Source organism: Eulemur rufifrons, chromosome 16 (assembly GCF_041146395.1).
Source record: "Eulemur rufifrons isolate Redbay chromosome 16, OSU_ERuf_1, whole genome shotgun sequence".
Taxonomy (NCBI): Eukaryota; Metazoa; Chordata; class Mammalia; order Primates; family Lemuridae; genus Eulemur; species Eulemur rufifrons.
Genome location: NC_090998.1, coordinates 25,325,600 through 25,348,894, shown reverse-complemented (window position 1 = coordinate 25,348,894; position 23,295 = coordinate 25,325,600). Strand labels below are relative to the sequence as shown.

The following is a 23,295-nucleotide window of genomic DNA, read 5'->3' as shown; positions in this document are numbered from 1 at the left end:
CTCTTACTTCTTTATCCTTCTGGTCTTTGTATTTTGAGCAGCCTTTCCCCCCCCCCCCCCACCCCGCCCTGATCCAGATGAGCTTATGTTTTCCTAAATTCTTCTCACCCTTACCATATCCCAAAGTCTTCCTTCCTCTGCCATTCCAATGTTTCCTCTCTTGCTGCACTTATATTTCTTTAAAACCAACATGAATTGGCTGCAAGCAAAATAAACAGATGCAACTAGCAGAATCATAAATCACCAAGTTGGAAAGTGAGATCCTTCCCAGTTCAGGAAACCATCTCCCAGTTGGTTTCAGAGAAGGAGATAGAGGAACAGAGCCTCAGATTCATGTAAATGACCTGTTCCCCGAACAAGTCCTCTGAGATTAAATAGGAAATGTGTTACACAGATCAGATATCCAGACTGAGCATAGACAAAGTGAATCAAAACCTCCTCCCCTGTATGCACGCTTTTTAATAAACATGGAAAATAAACACTTAGGCTTTCTGAAGTTGTGAAGAAATATTAAAAACGATTTCCATGTGTTTGGGCACATAACAATAGTCACACGCCAAGACTCACCAAAGCTATTTTTTCAGCAAAAGTACATTGTGAATTCTAACTTTCCTCCTAGGAGATGGAACTGCCACACATGCACAAACATGCGCGCACACACACAGAAACACATACACACCATTCCAACTCTACAATACCAACCACAGAAAATGGCAGTATGCACATCCACCCAGCAGTGCAAGCCACATCCAATCAGTCATCAACTTCCAAATATTTCTCATTTCTATATTCTCTCCCCATTTCCACTACTTTTGGGTAGTCCGAGGGTTGTCAAATTCATTCTTTCTTTCTTTCCTTCTTTCTTTTTTTTATTGAGACAGAGTCTCACTCTTGTCTCCCTGGGCTAGGGTGCAGTGGCGTCATCATAGTTCACTGCAACCTCGAAGTCCTGGACTCAAGCAATACTCCTACCTCAGCCTCCCAAATAGCAGAGACTACAAGCGCACACCACTGTGCCCAGTTAATTTTTCTATTTTTGGTAGAGACAGGATCTTGCTCTTGCTCAGGCTGGTCTCAAACTCCTGACCTCAAGTGATCATCCTGCTTCAGCCTTCCGGAGTGCTAGGATTACAGGCGTGAGCCCACACACCTGGCCTCAAACTCTTTCTTTAAAGGGCCATATAGTAAATATTTGAGGCTTTGTGGGCCAGAGTCTTTGTCACAACTACTCAACTCTGCTCTAGTTGTGCAAAGCAGCTATAGATAATATGCAAACAAACTGGCAGCAGCTGTGTCCTGTTTGATATTTTATCCCAGCTCTTGTCCCAGAGCATGATACGTAGTAGGTGCTCCATGAAAATTTCTTGACTCAAACTATTAAGAACTGTTATCACCTAGTGATTAGTGAAGACTTTTTATTTATATACCTTTATATCATTTGCAGTTTTTTTAATAAGCATAGTTATTTTCTAATCAGGAGAAAATAGATAGATCTACATTTCAATTTAAATTAATATGAAATAATATAGAAATAAATTAAATGTGCAACTTTAAGGCACAGAACTGGATTCATATTAAGGGTACTGGTGAACAAAATAATTTCAAATTAATAAGCTTTTTAAAATTTTTATTGTAAAGTTTAATTATGATTCAGAAAAAATTGAGTGAATAACTTTCTCTGAAAAAAATATATTGACTCTGTAGACTGCAGTTATTGGGGGGGAGGAGCTGGTAAGTTAAATTACCATATTTTCTATTCTGAAAATGATAAAAAGTCCCATTTCCAATCTGATTATAAAGATACATATGTCCAAAATGGCTGAAAATAAATACAACAAAAGCAAAAGCTGTAAAGCTAAAGGCATGCAACAGGCTCTAAGAGAAAATCTGAGAAGTACTCAAAGCAGCAACAAGGAACAGTTGGCTGGAATCTGAAATTCTTTCCAGTCATCTTTGTCTTTTGCTCCATGTTTAAGGATGTGCGTGAACTCAAGGTAATTGCAATTCCCCTTTTTGTCAATAGGGGTTTCTCTGTACAGCTCCTCTACTTCCTCGTCTATAAACCAGTCCCCCATTGTTGTCAGCAGCTGTCTCAGGTAACCGTCCTCAATGGTGCCAGTTGCTGCTTTATCAAAGCAAGCAAAAGCATTTCCGATGACACCTTCTGGATCTGTGCCATTTAACTTCTCACCAAACATGGTGAAGAACGTGGTGAAACTGACGGGGCCTAGAGCCTCATTCATCATGGCTTCCAGATACTCATCAGTTGGATTTTTCCAACTGTCTAGTGAGGCAAACATATCATGCAAATCTTCCCTGTCAATGAAACCATCTCTGTTTTGATCAATCATGTTGAAAGCCTCTTTGAACTCCTGAATCTATGACGGGTCAAACATGGCAAATACATTGGCTGTTGTGTGCTGAGGGTGCTTCTTATGGTCTTGGTCTTTGTCCTTTTACTAGACATGGTGGTGGTTAAATCCCTGCACAGCCATGAGAATCCGAGCACCTCAGTGACCAATAAGCTGTCTACAGCAAAGAAAAAAATGCTGCAAATATAAAAGCTTCTAATAAATGCAATCATGAAGCAATAACTTTCTTGGTCCTGCCTTGAAGGCATCTTCTGTCATTGTAAAGTAGATTAAGTGGTATTTAGTCTCCATCTGATCTGTCCACTATCTTGAGTAGAGTTCCTACTTAGTAACTTAGAGAAAAAGCTCTATAAAAACCAAATGAGGCCAGGCGCAGTGGCTCACGTCTTTCGTCTCCATGTCAATTATCAAATGGCTTACTGGGAGGCTGAGACAGGAGGATCGCTTGAGGTCAGGAGTTCAAAATCAGCCTGAATAACATAGCAAGACCCTGTCAAATAGACAAAAAAATAGACAAATAGACAAAAAAGTAGAAAAATTAGCTGGATGTGGTGGCGTATGCCTGTGGTCTCAGCCATTCAGGAGGCTGAGGCAGGAGGATTGGTTGAGCCCAGGAATTTGAGGTTGTAGTGAGCTATGATGATTCCACTGCACTCTAGCTGAGGCGACAGAGCAAGACACCATCTCAAAAAATAAAAAATAAATCACAAATGATACATCAAAAATAGTTAAAGTCATAGAAGCAGAGAGTGGAATGGTAATTGCCAAAGGCAGGGGGTAAGAGGAAATGGGGAAGCATTGGTCAAAGGGTAGAAAGTTTCAGTTATACAAGAAGAATAAGTCCTAGAGATCTACTATAAGCATTGTAGCTATAGTTAACAATCCTGTATTGCATACTTAAAAATTTGCTAAGAGGATAAATCTCATGTTAAGTGTTAGTACTACCAACAACAATAAAGAGAGCAGGAGGAAACTTGGAGGTGATGGATATGTTCATGGCATAGGTTGTGGGAATGGCTTTATGCTGTATACTTATCTCCAAACTCATCAAATTGTGTACCTTTTGCAAGTCAAATAAATAAACAAATGAGTGTACCCAAAAAATCAAATAAAAGGAAATAAAATATAAACTGAAAGTAAATAAATTTAAAATAAAATATAAAATAAAATAAAAATTGAAGTCTTTCATCTCCATGGCAATTATTGAATAGCTTACTTTCAGGCTACTAACACTGCTACTCCCTCAAAATAACCCAGGACTACACTTTACAGTCTGTCCACACTGGGAGGAGAATAGAAATAACTTATTCCAGAAGTTCGATTGTACTCCTTCCAGATCACTTACATACTGTGAGATGTTTTTATTCCAGCGGGATGAGCCACCTTCTAACAATATTCCCTCTTATTTCCCCTGTTCTTTTGATTCTGCTCATTGTTTTCATCTTCCCATTATTCTTATTTAATTGATTTTTTAATATGTTTTTCCTAGAAACAAACTTAAGAGGCGTTCGCACCATGTCGGAGCATTTAATGGCTCTCTCCCGGACCACACCCAAAACCACCACCACCCCATAAACTGTTGCTTCCATTACCTTCTCACCATTCAGGCTATTTCTCAACTTGGTCACTTATTCACTGTTTTGGACTTTCACTCTAGCTAAATCTCCCCAGTTTTCATCTCATTTGAGTGTACACAGATTTCTCCCCTGACTTCTCAGCCCCTTCAAATGGACAACTCACTAGGAAAGTCTTTCTCAGCTTTGTCTGCTTCCCAAGATGCTGTTCTTGGATTAACCCCCTTGACTCCACATACAGTGACCTATGGCCAAGGAATATCCTCAGCTCAGGCCAGAATTCTTAGCAGGAACCCATTTTAGAACACAGGAACCTGGGTTCCCTCTTGTCCAGGAAGAATGATAAGATCATTTGAAAAATTAGTCTTCTAAGATTTACTAAATTATTTCATTTAGATTTAAATATATCCTTATAAACCTTGTTTTGTCACTGAATGACCACTGTCACTCAAAAATACTCAGGATTTTGCTTTGATAAAATAGCTGACATAAAAATAATTTAAGTGAACACAAAGCAAGGAAAGAGAATTCAGTTGCCTCCCCAACCCATCTCAAAGGGACCTATTTTGTTCCAGGCCCACCTCAGGAATTACATTTTGCTCAAGGTTAGGCCTGTGTGTCTGATTATTTTAAAAAGATCAAATTGGCCTTGAGAAGTAGCAAAGATTGAGTTTTTATCTTAGAAAGACCCATGAATTATTCTAATCACTTTATGGTCCTGTATGTAAGTCAGTCAGTATTTCTTGAGTGCTTGCTGTGTATGTGTTATAGTTCTGGATTGTTCTACTCATGACGGATGGACACAACATAGTAAGAAGTTGGACCACGTAATCCCCGAGCTAGGGAGAGAACGGGAGGAACAAAGACAAAACCGCAGCGTGGCCCTGAATAACAAGGGCACGTCAGAAGGGATAAAGGGAGACACTCAACTCCTCATGAGATATCCTGGTCTAAATTGCCTCTGCCAATTCCTCCACCCCAGCCTTTCCCTCTGTCTGAGCTGGAGGTGGTCTTGGATTCTGCTCTACAAGGAGCAGTAGGGAAAATAAAATAGAGATGGTTAACAACACTCGAATGTTCAACACACAACCCCTTTTTAAGAAATAGAAGTTCAAAATCCAGGGCCTTCCAGCTGGGCTGAGTACAGCTGTTGTACCCTGAGTCCATGCCATCCCTTTGAAACAAAAAACAAAGCAGCAGTAATAAAAATAAAATTTGTACTTAAAAAAAAAAATGTTGGTCCCTTCCCACTCATGTTTATGTATAAACCAAACACCAGCAAAACAAACTGGTGGTTAAACTGGCATTTTAGTTATGAGCCATTGCATTAACCAAACAAGCTATGGGACACCCACAGGCATCTCTTATTTTTATGGCGCTGGACGGCAGGAAGGCCCAGGTAGGCGTCCAGGTATCCTACTGCTCACAGAGAGGCCTGAAACCTTCACTATTTCCACAGAAATTAATCTTAATAAAAATCATGAGAAAGTTTAAAATCTTCAGGAAGAGAAACTCCTTCTAAGCTCAGGCTTCCCAACATGTTTAGAGAGAAATAAAAACCCCAGAGCATGACCTTCTGACTGGGTTGATGCTATTTTAAACAACTAGTTTCCCACTCTGATTAATTAACCCAGTGAATTCTCTCGCTTACGGGAGATATGGGTGGGTCAATGCCTGTTTGAAAACCTGTTCTTTCTGAGGCTGCTTTTTTTTTTTTTTTTCAGGCCCCTGGATGTGGGGATTTCCTAACTGACTTAGGAAAATGTAGCTCAAGCTGATGAAACCATGTTGTACTTATTATTAGACCCAGAGTGCTGGGGAGACAGTGTGACAACCTACAGCTGTCCACAGCTGGCCTTTGAAAAACAGCTTGTTGAAATTCAATGCAGCGAGCGCCTGGCCAGCGGCATTATGGGAAGGCACCTGTGTCCAGGCAGAGACAAGAAGAGACGAAGGGATGCGTGCTCGGGGGAAGTGAATCTGTGGTTTTGACTGGCGTAACCAGTCCCATTTGGGTTAAGAAGTCAATGGAAAAATGATCCTTCCTCAGTTACTTTTATTTTGTTTTTGTTAAAATTTCTTTTGGAAAAATTAAACATCTGGACCTCTTTATGGAAATAGTTGTTATGGTCTCTGGAAGAAAAATTATATATATTTTTTTTCACAGAGTTCGAATCAATTTGGTCAGGGAAGGCTTGGGGGAGAAGAAAGCCCCAACACGGGGTGGCTGCTTCTCTAGCCTTCAAACATTTTGAAAATAAACCTTCTGCTGAGTACATTCTGAGGCATTGGACTAACAAAGCATTTGTCCCACAGTCTTGAGAAGCAGCATTGAACAGTTGTCTCTAACAGGAAGTCTTAGCTGTACCCAGCAAAGACACACACCCCCCTTCCCTAGGCAGGGAAATTCCCTGTTGGTTTGAAGTTGGTTGTTTGTGTTGCTAAGTTGCTGGCATAATATTTTTTTTTTTTTTCCTGAAGTTGATGTTTCATATTTGGGAAGGGGAGAGGCAAACAATATATTTGTGCTATTTTTCAATCAACATCTTTCTTTGGTGGAGTATATTTTTTAAGGGAGACATATTTGGGGAGAATTTTATATCCTCTCACTACCATTGTTTTTGAAAAGAGGCTGTAGAAGGAAGAGGCTTTTTTGCCCTCTACGTATGCTACACTCTTTCATCCTGAGTTCTGAGTTTAAGGAAAAGGAGATGCCTTTTTAAAACCCTCCTCATGGGAAGTGTAGTATTGTCTTTAACTCGGGCAGACTTTCTGGATTCCAATCAGAGCTGAAGTCCCCACCTCTCTCTTGCAGGCTGATTTTGGAGCGCATTCTGAGAGCTAAAGTCATCCCTCCCCAGCCCAGATCTAAAGAGAAGCTGCCACAAGTAAGCCCCATGAAGACAGGAAACCTGTCCATTCTTTCGCATTCTCCTCCCACTTTCTCCCTGAGTGCTGTCTACACAGTAAATACTCAGTAAAGCTTAATCTAAAACACACAAGTTTAACTCATTTCAGATAATCAAATGCACAGAACTTTCTACATGGTATTCTGTGTAAAAAGGTTTTGGTTCCATTTTTATTTTTAAACTTGTCCCTGAAACAGAAATGGCTAGAGTGCCATAAATCCATGTTTTTCCTATGAAAATTCCCCATCGGTCAATTTGGAATCATATAGATTACCAACAGACCTAATACCATATTTAAGTTCTTATTATATATAATAAGTTCTTATTACCTATGATCTTCCTATTCAATTTCAGGGTTTTTTTTTTATTTCCTGTTTGTAAATGTGTCCTATTAAAATGCCAATATTCCTGGGGGAAATAATGCCATATTAATAATCACCCCGTAAGCTGAGATTGGTTGAAAAATGGTCAAAAACAAGTTACTATGGGAAGGAGCGCAGCGGGGATGACAACAGAGATGGGGTGGCAGGGAGGATCCCTGGAGCCAGGGTGCAAAAGAACAGGGAGAAGGCCACTTGAAGGGGAAACAGGATGGTTTCTAAAGCCCAATTTCACGTAATTTACACTTCACATAATTGACAGCTGTGCTAGAAGCCGGCCCTGCTCTTACCCACAGGGGATACATGCGGAACACTTTGAACTCTTTAGAAGGAAAGATTTTAATAAATACAAAATATGATTATCATTACACCTGTTTCCTAGAATAGATGAGGGACTTTTTATCCAGGTGTCTATTATCCCTTGGTGTCTGCTGCATCAAGGGGGCTCATTTATAATATCATGTCTGTTTGGAGAGATTATAGAGGGGCAACACTGAGAGAAGATGGCAGAGGATAAGACAGAAGATATGGCAGCAGATGAGACATGTTATAAGCAGTGTGTGCATCTGCAATGGTTCACCCCAGAAGACTGGGAAGAGCAGGAAGGCAGTCTTAGCTCAGATTCTCCCAGAAGCGGATCCCGAGACAGGGATTTGAGAGCAAGTAGTTTGTTTGGGAGGTGATCCCAAGAAGTGCCACTGGGGGATGGGAAGAGGAGAGGGTAGTGCAGAAAGCCAACAGTGCCTAATGGAGCATTTCAGCACCATGAGCAGCTGAGGGTCAGTCCTGACCTCCAAGCCATTCCATATGAGGAATCTGGAATGTTCATCCTCCAATGCTCATCCTTCATGCCTGAGGGCTGCTCCCAGGGTCATTAACTTCCTGACACTTCTGGCTGCCCTCCCTGTGGACTGGGAGGCAGAGAGCCACAGGCGCTCAAAGGAGGTGTGTACTGGAATAGAGAGTGCTGAAGAAATGTGGCAAGAGGTGGGGGGTGTATAGACATCAGAGCCAACTGGGTCCACAAAGGTCATCATAAGGTGCTGTGAACACTTACAGCATTAAATAAAAACTCCTACTCAATAAGTGGTTCACATCAATTCAGGGTCTTCAAATTCATGAAGAAGTTCCTATTTTGTTCCCTCTCCTTGGGAATCTTCCCTATTTATTTGGCTTCTACTTACTGAGCTTCACCCCACACTACAACATTGACTCCCAGATTTGCTTCTTCAGTCTCCTAATTCCATGTTTCTAGCTGCTTACTGGGCATCTCCACCTGTATAAGAGCTTCACAAACTCAACATACATAAATTCTCTTCTCTCAAAAACCCACAGCTTCTCTTGTCCTTCCTAACTCAATGGTGCCACCATCCATGTATTCACTCAAGTTAGAAGCTTTGAAGTCATCTTGATTCTTCACTGTCTTGTTCTCTGACAATCTAGTCATCAACTGCTGGACAGTCTACCTCCCAAATATCTTTTAATCCATCCTACTACTCTTGCCACCTTTTCTGCCACTGTGATTTTTTGCCATCATCATTTGTCACTGAAATATTTCAGCATCCTCCTAACTGGCCCCTATCTCCATTTTCTCTCTCTCTCCAATCTGTCCTTTATGCTGCTACCAAAAAGATAGTTTTAAAACCTTCATCTGATGACATTTATCTTTGCTTAAAATCTTTCTGTGAGTTTTATTTGCCTTCAGGACAAAGCCCAAACTTCTCAATAACTATGGAAGGCTCCTGGCAATCTCATTCTCATCTGCCTCTCCAGCTTCATCTTTTGCTCTGTCCCTCCTTCGAGTCAAGGTTCTTAATTGCAACTAACCTAAATCAACTCTGGGTGATTCGAGAAGCAGAATAACTTACTGAAAGTGTATTGAGAGCACACACAATCTCTGGAAAGGCTGAAGAACCAGCTTCAGAAGACAGGTAGAAACAAATGGAGGCCAGGCAGCCAGCGTCAGTCAAAACACTGCCAAACCAGTCCATGGGGAACAGCCGTCCCTTCCAGCAAACACTAGACAGCGCAGCTGGCACCTGAGATGACCTTGGGCACTAGGCACTGCTGCTGGTTCTTTGATCACTGTCTCAAGCTGGATGTTGCTGTCATTGCTGCCACCTCCAGAATAAATTCTCTGCCACCTTTCTTATTTGCATCACTTGGTCCACATTCAGTACCCTCTAAGTGAGTGTGACTTAGCAGTGATGGGCTGCCATGTGAGGTCACATTACTAAGCCCTGACTGCCAGGCAGGCCAGAGCAACAAGTAGGTGGCTTTCTCAGCCAGGTACTGGGAAGTGGCCTCAGCTTCTCACCAAGGTTCATGAGAAAACAAAAAACGGGTTTGGGCCGGGCACAGTGGCTCACACCTATAATCCTAGCACTTTGGGAGGCTTAGGTGGGAGGATTGCTTGAGGCCAGGAGTTCAAGACCAGCCTGAGCAAAAGTGAGACCCTGTCTCTACTAAAAATAGAAAAATTAGCTGGATGTGGTGGCATGTGCCTGTAGTTCCAACTACTGGGGAGGGAGAGGCAGGAGGAGGATTGCTTGAGCCCAGGACTGTGAGCTATGATGGGGTCACTGCACTCCAGCCTGGGTATCAGAGCAAGACCCTGTCTAAAAAAAAAAAAAAAAAAAGTGGGTTTATCTGCTGGGTAGCTGCCAAAAAATGACAACTGTGAATGAAAATACTTTTTTTCCATTCTTAAACTTCAAAAAACAAAAATGGTGTTTCTACCTAACACAGTGCAGCTATGTCTCTAAATATACAAATAGTTTCAACCTCTCTGCAAAGAGAGACAACCCAAATCACATTAGTACTGAATCTAATATTGATATATCCAACTGCAAAGTGTGTGGTCCATGGAGTTGTACAGTGTTCAACCTGCACAACCTTATGGAAGCATTCCTTCCTTGTGTAACAAAACTTCTAAATCAACAAAACCGACAGTTTTGAGGACAAGATGCATAAAATTTTCAAGTTGGTCATTTAGGTATAACAGTGAAAACATCACTCTCAATTCCATCTCTTGGTTTCCTGACCCACCTTCAAGCTACAGAAGAAATAGCTCAGTCTATTGGTTATGATGTGGGTATGCCATGGCTAGACCTCCGGAAGGCCTGATGAGGTTACAAGAACTAGAATGTGAATAGAGGTATCTATGAAGCAGCAAGAAATTCTTACATGATATCAGGGCTGACCCTTGAGTGCTGGTGTGGCCCCTTCCTCAGTGAGCCACGCCATCGCACTAATACTTGATCTCGTGCATACTCTCGTGAGTCCATTGCTTGTTGGCTAATGCAGTAGTAAGCCACAGTGGATGTGTCCTTAGACTGAGTCCCAGTTACCATTCTTGTCAATATTTGAACCTCAAGCTAACTTTATGGTCTTGACTGGCCCAGGTGGCTCAGGACATACCTGACAAGCTATGGGACATCACCCAGCGCCACAAGATGTTGTGTACGATCTGTGGCGTGGAGGACGGGGCACATAATAAGACAAGTCATCATTGTCTTCCTTTCACTGTAAAGTGACTCCCTTGGTCAGAAGCAATGTTGTGTGGGCTACCGTGACAGTATGCAAGGCATTCAGTAAAATCCACCCTGGTGCCAGAAATGTGGTGGGCAATGAAAGCAAATCCAAATCCAAAATAAGTGACTATTCTAGTGAGGACAAACCACTGCCCTTTCTATGTCAGAATCTCTCTGAGCTGAGCCAGATTAGCAGAGATGGTCCAGGGTTAACATCAACAAGCAACTGCTGTCAGCTGGTATTACTTTCACTTTGTTTTTCTGCTGAACTAGCAGACCCTGTGCAGTGGGCACAGACACGATGCTAGAGGATACTTATTCCTCTTAAAGGCACGTACCCAAAGTTCGGCTCACATAGGGGGAAGTTCACATTCAACATTCAAGGGCCTACGTTATTGCCCTGAAAGAATCTTCTTCTTTCACCACAGTAACAGATGGCTGAGTTTTACTTCTTGCTATATCACTGGGCCTACTTGAGATTCTACTGCAGCAGGCATGGCCTTGGCCAACAGCAGGGTCCAGTGTAACTCCCAGTTGGCTGCCCCCTTGGTTTAGAGGCTCGGGGGTGGTTTCTGCTGCTGACAACCATTTCTTCTGCTGCTGCTCAGAAGTGGCATAGCCAGGTCTGCCTTGAGAAGCGAAGCTCATTTTATTGAACCCATGGCTCTTTCGCAGTTTCCACCATTGTCTCTGTGGCTACTTTGCTCCTGAGCCTCTCGGACTAGCACTGGGGGAGATGGAAAGAGAGGCCGACTGATACCCACAGCATCGATCATTTGGTTCACCTGATTATTAAAAGCTTTCTTTTACTAATAGACCCTCTGGGACTATTCTAAGATCCACTCACATCCTGTTTCCCAGGGCTGTTACTCAGGCAGTACATACCAGTAGGTCTATATGAGTTATTAAAATACTGAGATGCTTCCATACTGGTTGGTAAATAGTGGCCTAAGTCACCAGCATGCTCACTCCCTGAACCCTGCTTTCCCCATCCCAGAGGTCCTAGGTCTCCACCATGCGAAGCAGCTTACCCTGGCCCCTGCCAGCCTGCAGGCCCTCCAGCAAGCTCAATGGGGCTCCTCAAACCAGTTCCAACCCTGAATACCTCCCTAGGTAAAGCAGGGCCAGATGCCAGGAGCGGGTCCTGCTGGTGGGACACCGACACCTTAGCAGGTGATATCTGTGCCCACTGGGGCCTTGGGGCATCCTGAGGCTGTGGCTGCTCATGGCTGACCAGCTTCCCTCTAGGATTTCCTTACATGGCTGATCATGGGAGCTGAAGCCTCTGCTGTATATCACACTAGTTGCTAAATATCTTTTAGATCTCCCCTACCTAACCCGCAAATCTATTTATCATTAAATCTCTGATCTTGATCACTCCAAATCGCTAAACACCTGGTCAAATCAGTAATCTGTGCCTGGCAGTCCCTCCTCTTCCCCTGACCATTGATCTGTATGGATATTTCTTTTAAGCCACCCGTTCTTCCAAACAAATTGGATGAGGTGCAGTGCTCAACACCTTGCCCCCAAGGAGGATTTCAGCATCTCCCCTCCCCACTATTGTGAACAGCCTTGTGTCAGTGGGGCTGCAGTGCCACAGTTGTCTGCTTCTGCCTGCTGCCAGCACATTAGGCAAAGTCACCTAAAAACTATAGATGTAACTTACTTTATCCTCTGTCAACTGGTCCCAGGAGACTCCCTATAACACTATAGGTGTGGCTTAGGGAAGCAGTTGCCATGTGGCAGGAGTAAGCACCTGCAAATGCTACTTACTTGTGCCTTCAGGACCTGCTCAAACCCATTCCTGCATCTGTAGCCTCCATTTGATGACGGAATGCTTCTAGAGACATCTGATAGCAAGATTAGTTTATGAAGGACAGCTCAGACCATAAGGTAACCCGCTGCCTCGTGGTCAGGCATTCAGTCTCTATCAGGACCCTAGGGCTGGCCTATAGCTAGTTCTCAAAAGGATAAAGTTACTTGCCGAAGAAAGCGTAGCTTATCCCAAATCTCTTGGGTCCCTGCTGTCACCCTCTTACAAGGTTTACCATGGGTTCCTTTCCAGCATCTGGTACTCAGATGTCCACTGGGAGAAGGGCCAAGTGGCAGAACTGCTTGAACTGTGCCATGGCCTAACCAGAGAGCCTTCCTGGTTCTGGGCTCCATTCAAAGCTGTTAGCTTTGGCGCTCACTTGGTAACCAGTTGCAAGCCACACATCCAAATGTGGTGCATGCTTTCTCAGAATCCAAAGAGGTCTACCAAATGGTGTGCCTCTTACTTAAAATGCCTCCAACTGGGCTTCACCGTGGAGGAGCTATTCTAACATGCTGCTGATTGCTGGACTCCAGAAATGACTGAGTGGCAGTCCCTGTGCTGTGGGCACTCTCCATCACTCTGCAACAGGGATGTATCTTGCTACCTCCTACCCTTCAAAATGGTCAGATGGTATAATCAGTGTGTGGCCCAGTAGATGTTGAAGGACAGTAAGATGATTAAGATCTCTGAGGACAAAATTGTGCCCAAAGCCAGAGTTGATGAAAGCTTGAGGCAATCAGAAGAAGCCTTTCTGGTGTTGTCAGCTCATTGGAATGAAAATTAAGTATTGGTCAGCTCAACAGCTATATAACAGGTATTAAAGACTGCATTAACCTGAACAGAGACCTCACCAGTAGCAGCAACTATAACTGAAGTCAACGCCTACGTGAGCTTGCAACACCCCTCTGGCTTTCTTCAAGACCCATCCATATTCTGCACAAGCCAGATAGGCAAGGTGAAGGGATAGAGATATTCAGGTTCCCCCAGGATGTGTTTTTCCTTTTGGCCTACTATTTACTATTACCATTTTACTTTTGATTTACTATTTACCTGGGTCTTCATATCAAAATAGTCAATGTGAGAACTCTGCCTGATGTTAAAAATATCTACTTCAATTATTTACTCATGATCTAGACAAATAACCTAGGGGTGATTCAGAGTCTACCTAGACCTACATTAGGCATATTCAGATCCAGCTCTATTTTTTGTTTTCATCACCCATAAGATTTCACTCTGACTAGGAGACTGCAATGGGGTCACAGGTCACATAAATTGGTGTCAGCCCAAAGCCATGTCCAATAATTTCAAGCAGCCTTGGTATAATCACTTTCCCTAATTCACAATTACCCAGTAAATGTCCACAATGTCCTTTAAGAAGAGAGAGTAGGAAGACTCACAGTATGTATTTCTGTTTCTTCTTAATACCTGTCTTCAGGACCACCAGCCTCCTCTTTACTCCAGGGGCTCTGGGTCTGTGAATTGGCCCAGGTCTGGGATTGGGAGAGGCAGAGTGATCTCCATCAGGCTGGCCAGGTCAGGTCACTCTTCATCTATTCACTAGATGTAGAGTTTTCTGTTATACAAGTCAAGCAGAATACTAGTGGACTGCCCATCTACCTCAGGCCTAGGGATCCATTGGCCACTCTGAGGAACGTCCTGGTGGCCATGTCCACTGTGGTTTAAGTGCTGTACTTGGCCTCTACCATCCTGAGGTCCTCCCATTCTCACCGAAACACAGGAGCTCATTTTAAATATAGAACCTCCTACTAGCATTCCTGGCCTATAAAAAGCGTCCAGGAAAGTACCTTTCAGGGTAAATACAATCATGTGCTTACTAAGGCCTGGGTGAAGGAAGTATCTTTTGGAGTCTCCTATGAGAACAAAGTCACATATGATAAATCTATTCCAACACTCCTTATCTTCCTACGTTGTTGTGGTTCTTTTTTTTTTTTTTTTTTTTTGGAAACAGTCTCACTTTGTCACCCTAGGTAGACTGCAGTGGCGTCAGCCTAGCTCACTGCAACTTCAAACTCCTGGGCTCAAGCAATCCTCCTACCTCAGCTTCCTGAGTAGCTGGGACTACAGGCGTGTGCCACCACGTCCAGCTCATTTTTTCTATTTTTGGTAGAAACAGGGACTTGCTCTTGCTCAGCTTGGTCTCGAACTCCTGAGCCCAAGCAATCCTCAGCCTCCCAGAGTGCTAGGATTATAGGCCTGAGCCACCATGTCTGGCCTCTTCCTAAGTCTTAAGATTCCTTCCACAATATTATACCAAGGTATTTATGACATCTCTATTTCACCCAAAATAAAACATTGTTGCATCCAAGTTTTAGTCAGTGAGCAATCAATAAGAATTCACCCAGCTGTTCAAGCTAGCCAATTGAATTTTGACCCTCTCACCATTTTAAGAAATTTAGATTGATTTAAAATTACAGTCAGCCCTCCATATCCATGGGTTCCACATCTGTGGATTCAACCAACCATGGATCAAAAATATTTGGAAAAAATAACAATACAACAATTTTAAAATATACAAAAATATAATGTAACCAGTTACATAGCATTTATAATTTATTAGGTATTATAATTAATCTGGAGATGACTTTAAGTATATGGGAGGATGGGCATAGGTTTTAAGCAAATGCTACACCTTTTTATTTAAGGAATTTGAGCATCCTTGGACTTTGGTATCATTGGGGGTTCCTGGAACTGAAGACACCAAAGGACGACTGTATACTCCTCTCTCCTTAGTTTAGCCCTTTTAGAATCCATATCTGCAAACCTTCGACAGATTTTGGCTGACATAATTTAGAAACAATCTTATTTTTTTGGTGTGTAACATTCTCCTCTTGAGTGTGAGTTTATACTTTGTCCCTGAGTCATGCTGGGATCTAACTCTGGCTATAGGTCTAAAGAAAATCAGTAGCAGATGAGGAGGAGTATAAAGAAAATTGGCTTCTTGCAAGTTAATCCCTTAGGTGAGAGAGTTATGGGACCTAAGAAAGAACAGCCTTACCAGAAAATGAAGAAGAAACTTCTTTGGGTGATGTATTTTCTATTGTTACTGTAACAAATTACCAAAAATGTAGTTGCTTAAAATAGCACCAGTTTATTATTTTACAGTTCTGTAGTATAGAAGTCCAATGTGGTTCTCATTGAGCTAAAATCAAGGTGTCGACAGGGCTGTGCTCACTTCCAGAGGCTCCAAGGGAGAATCCATTTCCTCGCCTTTTCCAGCAACCAGAGGCTGCCCTCATTTCTCAGCTTGTGGCCCCCTTCCTCCGTCTGCAAAGCCAGCAATGTTGCATCTCTCTTTGACCTTTCTTTCTGTAGTCAGGGTTCCCTCTGACTATATACGGGAAAAATTATTTGCTTTTAAGGATTCATGTGATTAGATTGGGCCTAACTAGATAATCAAGGATGGTCTCTCCATATTAAGGTCCTTAACCATCTGCATAGGCCCTTTTGCTATGTAAGTGAACATATTCACAGGTTCCAGGAATTAGGACATGGGCAACTTTGGGGTATTATTTTTATCTACCACAGCTGGAAAATGAAACTTCATTTAAGGTTAGGTATTCAACATACCCTGAATTTTCCTTTCAAGTCTCCGGAGTCCATTATTTCCCAATATACATCCTTATTACCAAATAAGAGATCTGGTAAGGTTGCAAACACAACTGATGTTGTAATTTAACAACACACAGGATAAAACTCCGGTTTGCAGCAACCTCAGTTCTGTAGCTGCAAGAGACGAGAAATTATTTTAGCACAATCACAGAAACTCCCTGAATTTCAGGCTGTGTTTCTAGGCCAATAATTCAGGGACTCAAACCTCACATTCTCTTTCTTTAAGCTTTTCAGGGCCACTAGAAGCAGCCCACTAACCCTGTGGCTATTGACGTTTTCACGCCCTTCATCTTGTTCTACAGCAATGGCTTTCAAGGCACACTTTATTCCAGATTATTACTAACCATAATTTAATTAGTTATTTCTCTATTGTGTTGCATAAGCTGCAATTTATCAGCCTTTAAATTCTGGGTTTCTTTTACTACTTTTAGTCCAATAAGACCCAAATTCCTCTGCACCAAAACGACATACAATGGAACTAGTTTTTTTTCCTCATCAACCTTGTTACTAAATGACTTTGAATGAAATGACAACATTATTCAAGGGCCAGCTGTACCGCATTTCACTTAAAGGCACAATTTCCAAGAACCTATCAATGGCCTTAAGTTGAGTACCTACTGTATATTCATCTTTCCCACTATATCGATGTATGTCTTAACTTGGTGTCTCCAGAAGCTACCTCAGTACCTGGCACCCAACAGGATAATAAATGTAGAATAGATGAAATAGTAAAGAGGTAAATTAATTCCAGGGTTTTCTTATGATTTTTTTTAAAAAAAAGAATTGACCAGGGAAATGAAGAATCAAGGATGAAGGGTATGGACGGTAACAGAAGCGAGTCTGCCTGACTAGGGATGGGGGAGAGAAGGAGGGGGATGCATATGTCTGTGTGTGTATTGGTGGGTGCTACAGAGAGATGGGCAGGGGCAGAGACAAAGAAAAGGAAAGAAACTGAAAAGAGCCAATGAAAACTAGACTCAGCTAGCATCCTGTGTATCAACACAGCTCCAAAAGCCCAAGTGACCTGGGAAAAAATCATTCAAAACCTAAAAGAAACTATCATGTTGATAATTAATAGTAGGCCATAGCACCTATATGGTACTTTTGGGGACTATTAATGCCCAATGCCCTCAGATTATTTTCTCTTAGACAAAGGTTTCATCATGCAATTTCCCACCCAGGAACTTTCAATGGCTCACCAAGGCCAGAGAATAAAATCCATGTTCCTTACCGCCGTATTCAAGGCCTGCATGGCCAGTCTTAGTGAAGAGTGGACACTCTTCTCCAGAAATGCCTTCCTTGTCCCTGTCTCTGGGATTTTACTTAAGTTATTTTCCTTCCCCATGTTTGAAAAGATCTGCCTTGCCTCTTTAAATATGCAAACTCTAATTAACCTTCAAGACCCCAGTTAAGACTTTTCTCCTTTCCCACTTTACCAGTCCCTCTTTCTTCTTAGAATTCCTGTAGCAATAATCTCTAGCTCCACCCATTTTGCCCCGAATCACATAGACCCTCAGCATTATAAATCATTCAGCACTTGGGTCATGCATGCTACCACTGCATTACAACTAGAAAATCCAATTGCAAGACCACAACTTTTTCTTCCCTATATTCTCTCATGTCTTGGTGATGCTAAAAGTTAGGTTAAATAAATGACAGCATCAATACAACTATATTCATATATGTTAAAAGGAGCAAAAAAAAATTTTCACATGGGAAGATGATTTAAACCTCTCTGCAAAACTTCAGTAAGCGTAGATCACAGTTTGAGAAATGATGAATCCTCCTAACCTGGTCTGAAATTCAAATTCTCCCTAAAGAACTTTTCCCAGAAGCACATCAAATTTCCCTCCACATTACCTTTGTACCTGGAGCTAGGGATGGGGTCAGTATGCAGGAGGGAGAACTGATGGACAAAATCAAAACCCTGTTAGGAAAGAGAAAGGGGTAAATGGATACTGGGTTAGTGACTAAGGATGTCTGCAAAGCCCTTCCCCAAGGCAACTGATTCTTTTGAACACTTAAGTTTGAGTTCCCATGGCTAGATTGTAAACCTGAAGGACAGACATCATTTCTATTCATAAGTATTCTATGGCTTAAAACATGCTGTGGATGTTGTATAAATGTTTACTAATTTTTAAAAATCAGAATTTCAAATAAAATATCTACTCTCTTCATTTTCAACCAACAAGGCTTAATAAACTGTGATTCTGAGAGGCCGCTATGTGGCCCAGAAGTGCTTCTTTCTTCAATGCAAGTGATACCACTGGGCTTGGCGTAAGACCTTCTGAGTATGCATTATCAAACTTGATTCTCCCACAACCACATTTTATTAATGAAGAAATTGGTGCCAAGCAATTAAGGGATTTGCTCAGCATCCAGTGACCAACCACCATGAGGCCGGAAGCTAGAATGAAGACAGTCTGATAGAAGAAGTGGAATAGAAAGAAATGGCCTTTGGAGTCCATCTGACCTGAGTTCAAATCCCAGTTTTTCACTAAAACTGTGTAATCTTCTAAAGTTACTCAACCTTGCCCAGCCTTGGTTTTCTCCTTTTTAAAAGAGAATAAGTAACACAAGGGTCTTCCACACAGAGATTGTGTGCAAAAGCAGGATCTGCTTAAAAGATAGATTCCTTACCAACCTGGGGTTCTTTCCAAAGTCACCCGCAGCCCATCACAGAAGGGTCATGTAGAGTGAGCACTTGGAGAGGCCTTCAGAGTGGGGAGAGAGGTTCATTTAGCCTGGCAGCTGTAATAGTCAAGAAGCAAGACCATGGGCCTCTCCACCTGTCCCCGTTGGCCTCTTCTCTAACAGGGATGAAATCGGAGGGAACTCTAGGTTTTGGCTTTCCGGATAGTTTAATAGGGCTGTAGAAGGACTTCAAGATGATTCTCATAAAAGCTGTTTTCCTTGTGATTAAGTTGTATTTGCCTGTTAACTATGTGGTAAACAAACCCTCGGCTCCTGCCTTATGGTTATAGCGTAGCCGCGTGTTAATTGGGACTTGGAGGGTAGCGGGCTGGCAAGGCTGCCCGGGACAGGCAGCCAAGAAGCCCAATTTGGTTATCAGTTCTGTTGACATGAGCTGAGCCGTATGTGGTTGTGTGGTGTGTCCGGCAGGTCTAGCTGGGGTTTTCCCAGCTATGAAAGACCTGCTGTTTGAAACACTTGGCCTGGAGTCAAACAAGGGCTTCAGATCAGGGCTCTCGCTGCCTTCTGTGAGCACGGTCTCCCTCTTGGGCAGGGGGAAGGACCAACCAAACCTGTCTGATCCTATACTTGGTTCAGGGGTGAAGGGAGAAAGAAAGGTAAGGAATGAAACAGGCTGCACCTGGAGCTAATCTGCCCGTATTAACACCCCACCATAACCCCAACCAAGACAGAAAAAATCCCTTTCCCTGCAAGAGGCATGAGAAGCACTGAAATCCTCTCTCTGTCACTTATCAGAACTGAACTCAGACATACTCAATCCCTGAAATAAGGCTGCCAGAGGATCAAATGGGTGGGAGAGGCTTGCTGGGAAATTCCTCCCAGCCAGTGGATACATGACTTGGGAAGAAACTGGGGCAGTTCCCAGTGTAACTTGCTACCCCTCCCCCAGGCGCAATCACTGTCAAAAATGATTTATTTTAAACATTTTTTAATTATTTTAGCCAATGGGGTGTGTATGTGTGTGTGTGCTACAGAGAGAGAGAGAGGAGTGTGTGTGTGTGTTTTTAATCATTTGCGGTTAAGTCTGAGTTCACAAGAGTCTTTGAGTTCAGGAGCGTCCAACCGCCAAACCCACACCCAAATATTTTGTAGATAACAGAAGAGCCATTGCCGGGTTATGCTCATATGTACACAGACAAGCCTTGTGGCAGTGTGGTGAGGACCCTGAAGTGGGAGTCGGGACATGAAGACTTTGCAACAAGAGCTACAGCGAGTCATTCAGCTGCATCTCAAGAAACAACATTTTGAGAAAATTCCACGAAAATCATTCACTCTTCTTAGTAAATGAGTATAATTAAGCACCTAATGGGTACCGTTACTGAGTTAAGTGCTGTTGAACAGGGTAAGTATTTATTATTAGGTTCAGGGTTGTTCTTATAACTCCACGTTAAGTGATCACAAGACTGGAAGCAATTATGCCAAGATGTTAACTGTGGTTGATTCTGGGTGGTGGGAATATGAGCATGCGTTACTTTCTCCTTGTACCTTTCCACAGTATAGACATTTCTACAAATAAATAATTTTAAATGCTTACTGCATGAATAAATAAATGAGTGAATAAGTGAACCCAAGTAAGTCTACTTGGAAATAGGTTTAGCTCCTGTTTTCCAAATGCCTTTTTTTCCTAAAGAGATAAGGTGGAGAACAACAATCCCCAAGCATCTGCTTATATGGGGGTTTGTGTTTGTTTACTTTCTACTTTCTTGTCTTTTTGAGGGTATTTGACGAATGAAACACAAGAGGTAATTTACACAGTAGGAAAAGCAGAGAGTGGGGAAAAAGAAATTGGAAAGTTGTGGAGAAAGGAGATGAAAGCCAGATGATAACCACTTCGTTTTAATAAGTGGCTTCCTTTGAGGAACATGGAAGGTTCCTGTTGGGCAACAGAAGAGCTTGGCAGGTCATATTCACATGTAAGAAGGTTTACACCACGTAAGACAACATTCACCAGAATGAAAACACCACAAGGGCAGGGCTCTATTTGCTCCCTGCTAACTGGCCTGTGTCAACAATAGTATCTGGTGCTTGGAACATGTTCAATAAGTAATTTGTAAGTAAGGAGTGATTCCTTTCCCTTTGAAACCTAAAGAGAAGGGGAAATGGCTTTCAAACAACAAATTGTAAGACTTAGATAAGATGTAGATAGAAAATATTTCTTCTGACTTTGAAGAATTTAAAAACATTATTAAGAGTTTCAGTGTAAGCTATAGGATTTCTAACTCCTGGAAAGAGATCATCGACATATTTGTGATAGTAGCAGTAAGATTATTAAGTTCTGAGCCAAAGAGATTTCTATATTCCCTTATTTGCTCTTATGTTTGTTTACAATCAATGCTAAGGCTGTCCTGGCTGTTGCCCAAAGACTAAGGCAATGGCTGGTTCATTACAAATTGTTTCTCTTCTCAGCCCATGCTTTGCAAATGGCTCCAAGTTACATTTTTATCTTAATGAACTTGACAGAATTTTTTAAATTCTAAACAAACTAGATAGGACCATGTAAGCAACAGTCCCCAACCTTTTGGGCACCAGGGACCGGTTTCATGGAAAACAATTTTTCTACGGACTGTGGTGGGGAGATGGTTTCGGGATGATTCAAGTGCAGTACATTTATCAGGCAGTCTGACCTCTCTGCTAATGATAATCTGTATTTGCAGCTGCTCCCCAGTGCTAGCATCACAGCCTCAGCTCCACCTCAGATCATCAGGCATTAGATTCTCATAAGGAGAGTGCAACCTAGATCCCTCCCATGCACAGTTTACAGTAGGGTTCACGCTCCTATGCGAATCTAATGCCTCTGATCTGACAGGAGGTAGAGCTTATGCAGTGATGTGAGTGATGGGGGCAGCTGTAAACACAGATGAAGCTTCCCTTGTTCACCCGCTGCTCACCTCCTGCAGTGCAGCGAGGTTCCTAACAAGCCACAGACCGGTATAGGTCCACAGCCTGGGAGTCGGGGAGTGCAGATGTAAGGCTTTATAATCTCTTTAGTCAGTAGAATGTGATCAGTTATAAGGAAAGGTAAAACCATACAAAAGCTAAGCTGTCAAAAATACGATTGAAAGTTTTAAAATAAATGCATCTGGTCACATGGCTTCCTAGAACATGGGATACACAAGGACATTCTGCAGTGTCCCTCTGATGTATTTCTTCTTGCTTGAAAGGTCTTGCCTGAGCAGTTCACGTTTGGGGGGCCTTCTACAATGGTCATGAGGCCTGCTGTTAGGCCTTTAATAAGTCCCCAGGGCTTCACTTTGAAGTGATGACTCACAAAGAATATTTTGTCAAGCTGGCTGGGCCATAAAAATATTAAGTGTGGTTTTAAGCAGTAAAGGTTTTTATTATCTTGCTTGCTTCCTGTCATGAAGCATTGCATTAAATTGTACTTTAAAGAGATTAATGACCTGCTGCTATGTTGCACAAGAAATTCATTATGATAAATATTCTAGAAGCATTGATAGAACTAGGGTTCATTAAAAAAAAAAATGGAGGTGCTCAAAAATGTTCGCTGAACTGAATTGCAGCACATTAAGCAAAACAGCATGAGGGCATCGGAGTGAAAATTCAATTGCATTTGTTTTTATCCAGAATTTGTCAGACTTCATCCTATCCTCAGGGGATGGCTGAGGCTGCCATTAGAGTGGGACAAATTCCTTGCTTAGACCTCTTACGTCTCAGCAGGGCAAGGTGCTCTGTTTCAGCTGTTGCAGCCCATGGTATTTCCACTCTTTTAGGTCACTTAGCTGACAAGATTGTCCAAAACCCCTTTCAGTGCCATGTCTTTTAAAAGTCTAGCAAAAAAAAAAAAACAACATCATTTCTTATCTTATTGTAATTGTGTAAGACTTGGTTTGCTAACTGGATAATCTCCCCAGCCCTCAATCCACTGTTGTTTCTTGCCCAATTCAGTCAACTACTTTCAGGCCACATTACCCTAAACAATTTCTGGCTTCATATAAGCAGAGCTTGTGTTCCACTATCAAAGCCAATGGGAACAAAAACTGAAGTCATTTTTGTATCTGCCTCATTCAATCCTTCTATAGTTTCAATACTTGTCTCTCATATTATTTTGCTTGTTCCACTTCCTCTTCTAGAAAATGAGAATGATATATAGATTGCTTAAGCTAACAAAGATAAATGATGTTACACACTAATTTGCTAAATGCCAAGTCTTTTGAAAACAGCAAAAATAATCTGCATGTATTACAATTCTCAGGCCTTTATGTCACCAGCATTTCAAATGTGACATTTCCATTTGTATTGCAACTGGAAAGGACTGAAATATGTATATTTGATTGGCAAGGTTTAGAAAAAAAGACCTGGTACGTATATGTTCCTCATTAAATTCATATTGCATGATTACACCTCT

General features: G+C 42.1%; 1 pseudogene; it reads right to left on the bottom strand.

Moving 5' to 3' along the window:
• Positions 1 to 1,898: 1,898 nt before the first annotated feature.
• Positions 1,899 to 2,467, bottom strand: LOC138397252 (myosin regulatory light polypeptide 9 pseudogene; annotated as a pseudogene).
• Positions 2,468 to 23,295: the final 20,828 nt, after the last annotated feature.